We start from the raw sequence: 11,797 nt of genomic DNA, 5'->3' as shown, positions 1-11,797 counted from the left end.
GGTTGGGCGTTACCCTGCGGTTAAGCAACCAATCAGCAGAGACTAAGTTGGGAAAGGCAGATTAGCCAAGGCTGGTCAGCTGATTTCGGGGAAGGGCAGAGCAGAAGTGAGGAAATAGAAACTTAACTTGAGATAGAGACTTAACTTGAGTTAGTACCTAAGATGGCGTCAGACCACAAGATGGCCGGCACACTGCCGGTGCCATAAGCAGTTTCCCACAAAGTAGGATGATGTTACTTACAGCATTATGTCAAAGTATTATTCTCAAAATGTTAAAAACATAATTTTCACACAGACAGTGAAATGATGAAAGTTTTATTTAACTCACTGATAATGATAACAGCAAGATAACAAGCTGGTTCCAAAGATATGAGAAACATGAATTTTATCAGCAGAGGGAAAAAAAAGTGCTAAAATAAGATTCCCAAGTGACATTCCAAAATAGTTAATATCCATCAAGACAATAAAATGTGGGTGGCTAATTGCTTTCTTTGACAGACAAGAAATCATCACACCATTATCAATTTCACAGAACTGAATAAAGTCTGGGCACCAATCAATTGTGCAAACTAAGGTACATCCCCCTACAGACAAATGACCCTTAAGAAATCTTGCACAAGATGCTCTAAAATTATCTTGAAATGTCATCTTTGGCCTTGTTTTTATGTTTTGGATATTTTTTCTTAACAGCCCCTCCGTGTGATTATGAATACTTCCTAAATATTATTCTTCATCACTTTTTAAAAGCTGTCCCATTGTGGGGTTGGCTGTGGTGATGGTTTGGCTGGATTTGTTGGCACAGGTGAAGAAAGGGTATTCATTAACACATATGAGCCTCCTTGTCATGCAGCCAAAATCCAGAACCGTACAGTGCTAAGAAACTACTTTGTCCACAAAATCAGCTTCTGTCTAGAGATTATGTAAGGAATCCGAGATTGTACTTTCAACGGCCCCTTTCAGAGATAATCTTCTTTCTCTTGTTTGCTTTATCTATTCCAATGCTTAAAAACCAAAACCAAGATATTCATTTCAAATGGGTTTCACTTTCAGCACTTATCAAAATGAGTGAATTCTTCTTTCCCCTAGCTTCCCAAAATTTGCTAAAATCTCTGGCCTGTCAGGAAGTAACATGTCTCACTCCCTGCAAAACTAAGATCTACAAGCCCAAAAGAACAGATACTAAGCCAGATTCTTAGAACGATTTATTTTTTTAATTTTTATTAATAAAACCAATCAACATACAATATGAACATTCTTTTTTTCATCACATAGTTGTATTTTCATCATCATGATCATTTCTTAGAACATTTGCCTCAATTCAGAAAAAGAAATAAAAAAGAAAACAGAAAAAAATTCATCCTTACCATACCCCTTCCTTTCATTGATCACTAGCATTTCAGTCTACTAAATTTATTTTAACATTTGTTCCCCCTTGTTCTAGTTTGCTAGCTGCCGGAATGCCATATACCAGAAATGGAATGGCTTTTAAAAGGGCTGATTTAATGAGTTGTTAGTTTACAGTTCTAAGGCCAAGAAAATGTCCCAATTACAACAAGACTATAGTAATGTCCAATCAAAGGCATCCAGGGAAAGATACCTTGGTTCAAGAAGGCTGATGAAGTTCAGGGTTTCTCTCTCAAGTGAGATGGCACATGGCAAACACAGTCAGGGCTTTTCTCTCAGCTGGAAGGGCACATGGCAAATACGGCATCATCTGCTAGCTTTCTCTCCTGGCTTCCTATTTCATGAAGCTCCCCGGGAGGCATTTTCCTTCTTCATCTCCAAAGGTCACTGGCTGATGGACTCTCTGCTTCGTGGTGCTGCAGCATTCTCTGCCCTCTCTGAGTCTCTCTGAATCTCTCATTCTCCAAAATGTTTCCTCTTTGATAGGACTTCAGAAACTAATCAAGAGCCACTCAAATGGGTGGAGACATGTCATCTCCTAATCCAGTTTAACAACCATTCTTGACTAAATGACATCATCCAGGGAGATGATCTCATTACAGTTTCAAACATACAGTATTGAATAGATATTATTCTACCTTTATGAACTGGGATTTATATTAAAACATGGCTTTTCTTAGGGGGCATGCTTCCTTTCAAACTAGCACATTCCACCCTCTGGCCCCTAAAAAAGACATGTTTTTTCCATATACAAAATACATTAATTTCATAACAATATCAGAAATCCTTAAACCTATCAGTAGCAATACAATGAAGTACAAAATTAGAGACAGTAAAAAATCTCATCAAGTCAGTTATAGGCATGGTCTGTCCTAAGGCAAAATTCTCTCCATTTGCTCTGGACCTTTGAAACTCATAACAAGTTATTTGCTGCCAACATACAAAGAAGGAACATTCACAGGATACATAGACACATTTCCATAGGGAGGAAGGAACACAGGGGTCACCGGACCCATACATTTTTTTTTTTTTTTTTTTTTTTTTTTTTTTTTTTTTTTAAAGGAAAGACAGAGAGAAGGAAGGAAGGATAGAAGGAAGGAAGGAAGGAAGAAAGGGAAACATTTTTAAACATTTTCTTGTTTTTTTATTGTATTTTGTTTCTTTGTTTTTGTTACATGGGCTGGGGCCGGGAATCGAACCGAGGTCCTCCGGCATAGCAGGCAAGCACTTTGCCCGCTGAGCCACCGCGGCCCGCCCTCCCATACAGTTTTGAAAACCCACAGGGCAAAGTCCATTAGATTTCAAAGTCTGAGACTCATTTATCCTCAAGGCTTTAGAAGGTGGCAGTCCCACCCTTTCCAGATGCCTATGCCGCCTCTCTCTGAATGCAACCTTGGGGGATATTGGGGAGACCACCTTTTTCTCGGCTCCACCCTCTCCAAGCATTGGGGCCACACCCGGGCTCTCTGCCATCTCCTGGGCACACGCTCAACCCCTCCATGTGGTGGCAGCCAGGCTCTCCCCAAACCCCAAGGAATGTCTTCACCTTCTCCAAGGCCTGAGGCAGCATGACTCTTCCACTGCAACCAGGTGGAAGGCCCATTCTCTGCCTTTGGGGAAAACTCACCCTCTCAACAGATTTGGATGGGTCCGCTCTCCTGGCCCGAGACTTCTTGACTTCAGACTCCAGCCTCCATGGTTTTGCCTCTGAAGCTATTTTTCCTCCAATGGGTCCCTTCTCTGAACCCCTCAGTCCAGACTGGCAGCAGCTCTGTTCATACAAGTCCCACAGCACTCTCATTGGCTTTCTATGCAGTAGCCTCAGATCATGCCCATCAGACATAAAGAGTTTCCACAAATCCTTCCTGGATAACTTCATGTCCGATCCTGGCTTTCTCTGAAATGGCTGGCTGGTTCCACATTTGGTTAAATCCACACACAGGGCACTATACTCTGGAGTCTCCCTTTCTGTAGGCCCAGAATTTTCCAGGACCTCAATTTCTGGTTTCTTTTTTCTCAAGAGTTCAGTTCTCAGCTTATCTCTTTCCTTTCGCATTTCACTATAAGCTGTGAGGAGAAACCAGGCTGCACTTTAGACACTTAATTTGGAAATCTCTTCTGCTAAATATCCAAGTTCATGGCTTTTAAAATCTACCTTCCAGCCAAAGCTATTAGTCAATTTTGCCAGATTATCTGCCATTTTAAAACAAGGCTCACTTTCCTTCCAGTTTTCAATAGCACGTGCCTCATTTCTGTCTAAGGCCTCATCAGAGGTATCCTTAGAGTCCACATTCCTACAAACAGTCTCTCCAAAGCAGTCTAGGCCTTCTCTATCAAGCTTTTCACAGCTCTTCCAGAATCTTCCCCTTATCCATTTAAAAAGCCATTCCAACATGTTTGGTATCTGCAAACCACAGCAGTACCCCACTCCTGGTACCAAAATCTGTTCTAGTTTGCTAGCTGCTGGAATGCAATATACCAGAAACGGAATGGCTTTTAAAAGGGGTGATTTAATGAGTTGTTAGTTTACAGTTCTAAGGCCAAGAAAATGTCCCAATTACAATAAGGCTATAGTAATGTCCAATCAAAGGCATCCAGGGAAAGATACCTTGGTTCAAGAAGGCCGATGAAGTTCAGGGTTTCTCTCTCAAGTGAGATGGCACATGGAAAACACAGTCAGGGCTTTTCTCTCAGCTGGAAGGGCACATGGCAAATACGGCATCATCTGCTAGCTTTCTCTCCTGGCTTCCTATTTCATGAAGCTCCCCAGGAGGCATTTTCCTTCTTCATCTCCAAAGGTCACTGGCTGATGGACTCTCTGCTTCGTGGTGCTGCAGCATTCTCTGCCCTTTCTGAGTCTCTCTGAATCTCTCATTCTCCAAAATGTTTCCTCTTTGATAGGAATTCAGAAACTAATCAAGACCCACTCAAATGGGTGGAGACATGTCATCCCCTAATCCAGTTTAACAACTATTCTTAACTAAATCACATCAACCAGGGAGATGATCTCATTACTGTTTCAAACATACAGAATTGAATAGAGATTATTCTACCTTTATGAACTGGGATTTATATTAAAACATGGCTTTTCTTAGGGGGCATGCTTCCTTTCAAACCAGCACACCCCTATTATTTATTTATTTTTAATCCATATGTTTTACTCATCTGTCCATAAGGTAGACAAAAGGAGCATCAGACACAAGGTTTTCACAATCACACAGTCACATTGCAAAAGTTATATCATTATACAATCATCTTCAAGGAACATGGCTATTGGAACACAGCTATACATTTTCAGGCAGTTCCCTTCAGCTTCTCTGTTATGCCTTAACTAAAAAGGTGATATCTATTTAATACATAAGAATAACCTCCAGGATAACCTCTCGACTCTGTTTGGAATCTCTCAGCCATTGACAAATTGAGAAGGTTTCCTCAATCCAGCACATTCTAGGATTTCTGTCCCACATTGCCAGGAAGGTCCACACCCCTGGGAGTCATGTCCCACGTAGAGAGGGGGAGGGCTGTGAGTTTGCTTATCATGTTGACTGAGAGAGAGAGGCCACATCTGAGAAACAAAAGTGGTTCTCTGGGGGTGACTCTTGGGCCTAATTTTAAGTAGGTTTAGCCTATCCTCTGCCAGGTTAAGTTCATATGAACAAACCCCAAGATTGAGGGCTCAGCCTATTGTTTTGGTTGTCCCCACTGCTTGTGAGAATACCAAGAATTCTCCACTTGGGGAAGTTGAATTTCCCCCCTTTCTCACCATTCTCCCAAGGGACTTTGCAGATACTTTTTTATTCACTGTTCAAATCCTTTAGAATGACTTCTTAAGCATTGATTCCACATGTGAAATACAATTCATATTTCTTAACGGTAGTATTATCATGCCTAATGAAATTAAATATTTTATTAGATATGACACTATCAGTGGGGTCTTGGTTGCTTGAGTGATTTTCCCAATTATATGCTAGTTAAAAAGAAGAGAGATTCTTATGGAACCTACCACTATGAAAAAGAAAGTTCTGGTTCTAGGTAAGATAGACTAAGCTCACTTTAACTTGTTTCTCCCACTAAATGCAGCTATAAATTTTGGATAGAATGAATGGAGCAGCTATCTGAAAGTTAATAGTAGCAGGTAAACTTGGGAAGGAAAGCAGAATTTGAAGTTCTACTAAACTAGGGGTGGGTTTATTAGTTTTTCTCTGATATTGCCCTTCCTGGACTCAAAGGCAGTCTGAAACCCAGAAAGGCAGACAAACTCCAGATGGAAAGAGTTCCAATGTCACCTGTCTCTTATTGGGCCAGGAGTCAGAAAGGGAAGTTCTAGAGCTCAGAGACAATGGGGGGCAATCTTTTTCTTTTTGTGTTTTTCCTTTCTTTCCTGTCCCATCCTCTCCAGTACTGGCAGATGCCAAAAGCACTGAGGAAGGGGAACTCTTCTCCCTGACCACAGGAACTGTAGTTCCAAGATCACTGGGTAAATCCCCATTGCTTTTTTAATCTCTTGCTCTTTCTGCTACTTGTCCCTGAATTCAGACACAGTCACAGAGAGTTGGTGGAAGAGAAGGGAAACAGAAGCTCTGACTTTCCAACTTGTGATTGAGTTATGTACCCCGAAAAAAAGCTTGTTCTTAATCTTAGTCCACATTCCTGTGGATATGAACCCATTGTAAATAGGACCTCTTTAAGATGTCAGCTTGAGTCAAGATGTGGCCCAAATGAATAAGGGTGGTTCTCAATCCATATTCCTGGAGGCTCTTTAAAGAATGCCCAACAGTTACAAAGTGAGAAAGGAGAGGACATGTCCATGAGATGGAGATTTCCAAGTTGGTTGTGGTGTTTTCTGAATTGGTTCTCTAATCTGATTAGATTTAATGGGACTAATAACTCTATTTTCCATGGTCAAGAGGATGCTAATAGCTCATGGCATGACCTGGCAATATAGATATACGAAACATCAACACTGGATATGCCTACTCACATGCTTATAAAAGGCAAGGCTCTGGATGACTGTATAATTTATACCTTTTTAGGTTTTTGTAATGTTAAAAAGTATAATGATGGGGGGTGGGCACAGTGCAACAGTGACTCAATGGCAAGAATTCTTGGCTGCTGAGTTGGGGACCAGGGTTTGATTCCAGGAGCCTGCCCATGCCAAAAAAAAAAAAACAAGTATAACGATGGGAACAGGATAGATTGAGTTCAACCCTGTTCCAAGGAACAGCTAGAGAAGGGATGGCAGGGCGACTGAGATGGTGATTCCAGGGTGTAGGTGACCTGGGAGAGTCTTCTGCACCACATAGGGTGGCCCTGGTAGCAAAAGTTGAGGAGCTGAGAAGCAGAGAACCAGAGACCAGCCAGCTGGTGCAAACAGCCTAATGCAGAAGCCGGGAGCCCTCAGGAGTGCACGGATGGGGAGACAGGGACTAGGAAGTAAGCCAAGCCGTTTTCCTTGAATGTACTACCCTCACCAGTGCAGGCCTGTGACCTGCGACTCACCCCATACCCCACACCTGAACCTGGACACCCGCCCCAAATCCCCACTCTCCAAGCGCCCCTACCCTGCCAACCCCTTGTGCGCAAGCCAGCCCCACAACCCCACTCCAAAGGCAGCCCAACTACCTCTCCTACACAAGCATAGTCTCGCCTCTCCCCCACCCTAGCCCTACCTCCCAGTCCCTGCTACCTGCAGGCAGGTTGCCAGCACATAAAGGCTGCAGGTGCTTACCTCCATACTCAGGCTACACCCACCCCAAGCTCATACAGTCACACAGCTCCCCCTGAGCTCCACGCACAGGTACCTCGGTTTATGGCACTCCCAGATCAGGGCACGTGCATGGTCCCCAGTCATACCCCCCAGCTCTGGTAAAGCACTGACCTGCACAGCTGGACCATGTCCATTCCCAGTAGTGAGGCACAACTGACCAGCTGACCAGCTGCCCTAGCTCTGCATATGCACACAAAGGGCCCTGCACCCTAGGCCATCACGGATCAGGGCCCTGCCCCCCAGACCTGTGCACCTACACAGCCACGTCCTCCCCTGCCAGGATGGTTAATGACATGAAGGAGATCAAGAAGGCACTACAAGAACATAAAGAGGAATTTGAAAGAATAAATTTAAAAATAGCAGATATCACAGAGATTAAAGATACTGTAGACCAAATGAAAAACATACTAGAGACACACAGCAGCAGATTTGAAGAGGCAGAAGAAAGAATAAGCAAACTACAGATCAGGACAACTGATTTTGAACACTCAAAACAGAAAATGGCAAAAAAGATGGAAAAATTTGAGTTAGAGCTCAGGAAATTGTGGACAAAATAAAGCACACAAATACAAGAATCATTGGTGTCCAAGAAGGAGAAGAGAAGAGTAAAGGACTAGGAAGATTAGTTGAGGATATAATGGGGGTAAATTTCCCAATCCTTCTAAAGGACATAAATATACAAGTCAAAGAAGCTCAGTGAACTCCATATAGAATAAATGCAAATAGGCCTTCTCCAAGACACACACTAATCAGTCTGTCAAATGTTGTAGAGAAGCAGAAAATCCTGAAAGCAGTAAGAAAAAAACAATATTACATACAAGAGAAAAAGTATAATGATGTTGACAGGTTGTTCCTAAATATGCTTAATAAAGTTGTTAAGGAAAAGTCTGATGTCAGGGCTTCAAAGTCTCGGCTCAAGTATTGCATGAATGACATGAGAGTGTCTGTTCTAGTTTGATAGCTGCCAGAATGCAATATGCCAGAAACAGAATGCTTTTAAAAGAGGGAATTTATTAAGTTGCAAGTTTATAGTTCTAAGTCCAGGAAAATGTCCAAATTAAGGCACCACAAGATGTTACCTTCACTCAAGAAAAGCTGATGAAGTTCAGGGTTTCTTTCTCAGCTGGAAAGGCACAGGTTGAACATGGTGACATCTGTTAGCTTTCTCTCCAGGCTTCTTGTTTAATGAAGCTCCCCTGGGGGTGTATTCCTTCTTCATCTCCAGTGGTCTCTGGCTTCATGGGCTCTCATGGTTCTCATAGCTGTGCTGCTCTCTTGCTTTTTCCAAAATGTTTCCTTTTTTAAAGGATACCAGCAAACTAATCAAGACCCACCTGGAATGGGCAGAGCCACATCTCCCTCTAATCAAAGGTTAATACCCACAATTGGGTAAGTCACATCTTCATGGAGATAATCTAATCAATTTTCAAACCTACAGTACTGAATAGGGGTTAAAAGAAACTACTGCCTCCACAAGATGGATCAGGATTAAAACATGGCTTTCCTAGGGTACATAATCCTTTCAAACCAGCATAGTGTCTACGTGTGCCCTGAAAGAAACTCTTATTTCTTGTAGTTGCCGAGTTGAGGTTTCTGAAATCCAAACACAGAATTTCACCGTGCAAGTAGCAGAATTACAATGTGAATTGAATTCCCTACCTTGCTGTTAAATGGAAGACATTGGGAAGGAATGGGGTACTGAAACTTAGAATGAGGTCATATAGGCTGACGGTGATAATAGAGGGACATTGAACCCCTACATTCTTCTGAGAATTCTTTCCCAGATAAACCTGTAGTCTATGCCCTGAGGAATCAGCCTTTCCACCTCTGTTTGAAGAGATTAACCCTGTTTTGATTGCTAAAGCTCTAACAGCCCTCTCAATTCCATTTGAGGATATTGACACTGCTTCACCAGATGAAACTATATTGAAATTTCCTGAGATGTTCACCAGGACTGTGAGAAATAAATTTGTGACACAAATTCAGTCATCCCTGAGGAACTTTATGGTCATTTTTCTCTTTAAGTCAGTGTTCAGGCTGAGACCGAGTTCATACAGAGAGCATGGGCTGGTGCTGCTGTGAGACCAAAAAATAAACCAGGCAAAGAAGCAGACATAGATTTATTGGGACTTATGAACAGGAGAGATTCTCCAGTTGTGGCCAGTCCGGAGAGTCAGTGCTCTGCAAAGGAGAGGGGAAGGGGAGATGCAGGAAGGTGTGCAAGGAGCAATATATGATTTTAGAACAAAGACATTCCATATAGTGTGAGGACATGGGTCTGTAGTATAATCATTAAAGGAGCCTAAGACCTTATGTTTTACCAAGATTAGTGTTTAAGACTAGGATACAATCAATGCCACTTTTACATCCGTGGTTATAGTCTTTGCCCTCCGTTGAGACTGTTTACTTTCTTTGAATTTTGTCCTTGGCTAAAGCAGGCTTGTTACGGACCATTTAGGAAGGGGCTGAGGTCTGGGCCACCACAATCCACAGCCCTATAGCAAGCTGTATTAGGCATTGGACAGGCACTGGATCCATATACCACAACCACAATATAAAAGACAACAGAATAGTAATGATCCATGTGCTGGTTTGAAATAATGTATGTACCCTAGAAAAGCCATGTTTTAATTTATACCATTTTATAAATCCATCCATTTCTTCTAATCCCTATTCTGTACTGTATGTTTAATCTGTAATTAGATCATCTTCCTAGAGATGTAATTTAATCAACAGTGGTTGTTAAACTGGATTAGCTGGAGGCATGTCTCCATCCATTTGCATGGGTCTTGATTAGTTTCTGAAGTCCTATTAAAGAGGAAACATTTTGCAGAAAGAGAGGTTTCTGAGAAAGCAGAGAATGACATAGCCATGAGAAGCAGAGTCCACCAGTCAGTGACCTTTGGAGATGAAGAAGGAAAATCTGTCCCGGTGAGCTTCATGAAACAGGAAGCCAGGAGAAGAAGCTAGCAGATGATGCCATGTTCACCATATGCCCTTTCAGATGAGAGAGAAATGCTGATTGTATTCACCATGTGCCTTTCCAGATGAAAGAGAAACTGACTGTTTGCCATGTGCCCTTCCACTTAAGAGAGAAATCCTGAATTTCATCAGCCTTCTTGAATTCAGGTGTCTTTCCCTGGATGCCTGTGATTTGACATTTCTATAGACTTGTTTTAATAGGGACATTTTCTTGGCCTCAGAACTGTACACTAGCAACTTATTAAATTCCCCTTTTTAAAAGCCATTCGTTTCTGGTATATTGCATTCCAACAGCTAGCAAACTAGAATAGATTTTGGTACCAGGAGTGGGGTGCTGCTGCAGTTTGCAGATACCAAACATGTTGCAATGGCTTTTTAAATGGATAAGGGAAAGAATCTGAAGTAGTTGTGAAAAGCCTGATAGAGAAGGCCTAGAATGCTTTGAAGAGACTGTTGGTAGAAATGTGGACTCTAACGATACCTGTGACAAAGTTCTAGACAGAAATGAGGCATGTATTATTGCAGACTGGAAGGAAGGTGAGCCTTGTTTTAAAATGGCAGATAATCTGGCAAAGTTGACTAGAGGCTTTGGCTGGGATGCAGATTTTAAAAGCCATGAACTTGGATATTTAGCAGAAGAGATCTCCAAATTAAATGTCGATTGTGCAGCATGGTTTCTTCTCAAAGATTATAGTGAAATGCAACAGGAAAGAGATAAGCTGAGAACTGAACTCTTGGGTTCAATTAAACCAGAAGTTGATGTTGTGGAGAATTCTGGGCTTTCTGGAAGGGAGATGGAGAGAACAGTGCCCCACATGAGGACTTGACCAAATGTGGAACCAGTCAGCCATTTAAGAGAAAGCCAGGATTGGACATGGAGTTATCTAGGAAGGATTTGTGGAAACTCCTTATGTCTAATGGACATGATCCAAGGCTACTGCATAGAAAGCCAATGAGAGTGTTGCAATATCTATATAAAGGGAATCACTGCCAGTCAGGACTGAGAGGGACAGAGAAGGGACACATTGGAGGAAAAATAATTTCAGAGGCAAAACCATTGAAGCTGGGGTCTGAAGTCACGAGGCCTCAGGTCAGGAGAGCGGACCCACCCAAGCCTGTGGAGAGGGTGAGTTTGCCCCGAAGGCAGAGGATGGGCCTTCCACCTCATTGAAGTGGAAGAGTCATGCCACCTCAGGCCTTGGAGAGAGTGAAGCACATTCCTTGGGGTTTGGGGAAAGCCTGGCTGCCACCGTATGAAGGGGTTGAGCATGTACCCCAGAGATGGCAGAGAGTCCAAGGGCAACCCCAATCCTTGGAGAGGGTGAAGCTGAGAAAAATGTGGTCTCCTCAATGTCCCCCAAGATTGTGTTCAGAGAGAGGAAGGCCTCTGTGTAGGCCCTTAGAAAGGGTGGGACTGCTGCTCTCTAAAGCACCGAAGATAAATGATTCTCAGACTTTGAAATCTGATGGAGTTTGCCCTGCAGGTTTTCAAAGCTGTATGGGTCTGGTGGCCCCTGTGTTCCTTCCTCCCTATGGAAATGGGTACATGTATCCCATCACTGTTCCTCCTTTGTATGTTGGCAGTAAATAACTTGTTCTGAGCTTCACAGGCCCAGAGCCAGAGGATGATTTTGCCACTGCTTT

This window comes from Tamandua tetradactyla, chromosome 20, assembly GCF_023851605.1.
Source record: "Tamandua tetradactyla isolate mTamTet1 chromosome 20, mTamTet1.pri, whole genome shotgun sequence".
NCBI classification, from domain to species: Eukaryota; Metazoa; Chordata; class Mammalia; order Pilosa; family Myrmecophagidae; genus Tamandua; species Tamandua tetradactyla.
This window is presented reverse-complemented; position numbering follows the sequence as displayed.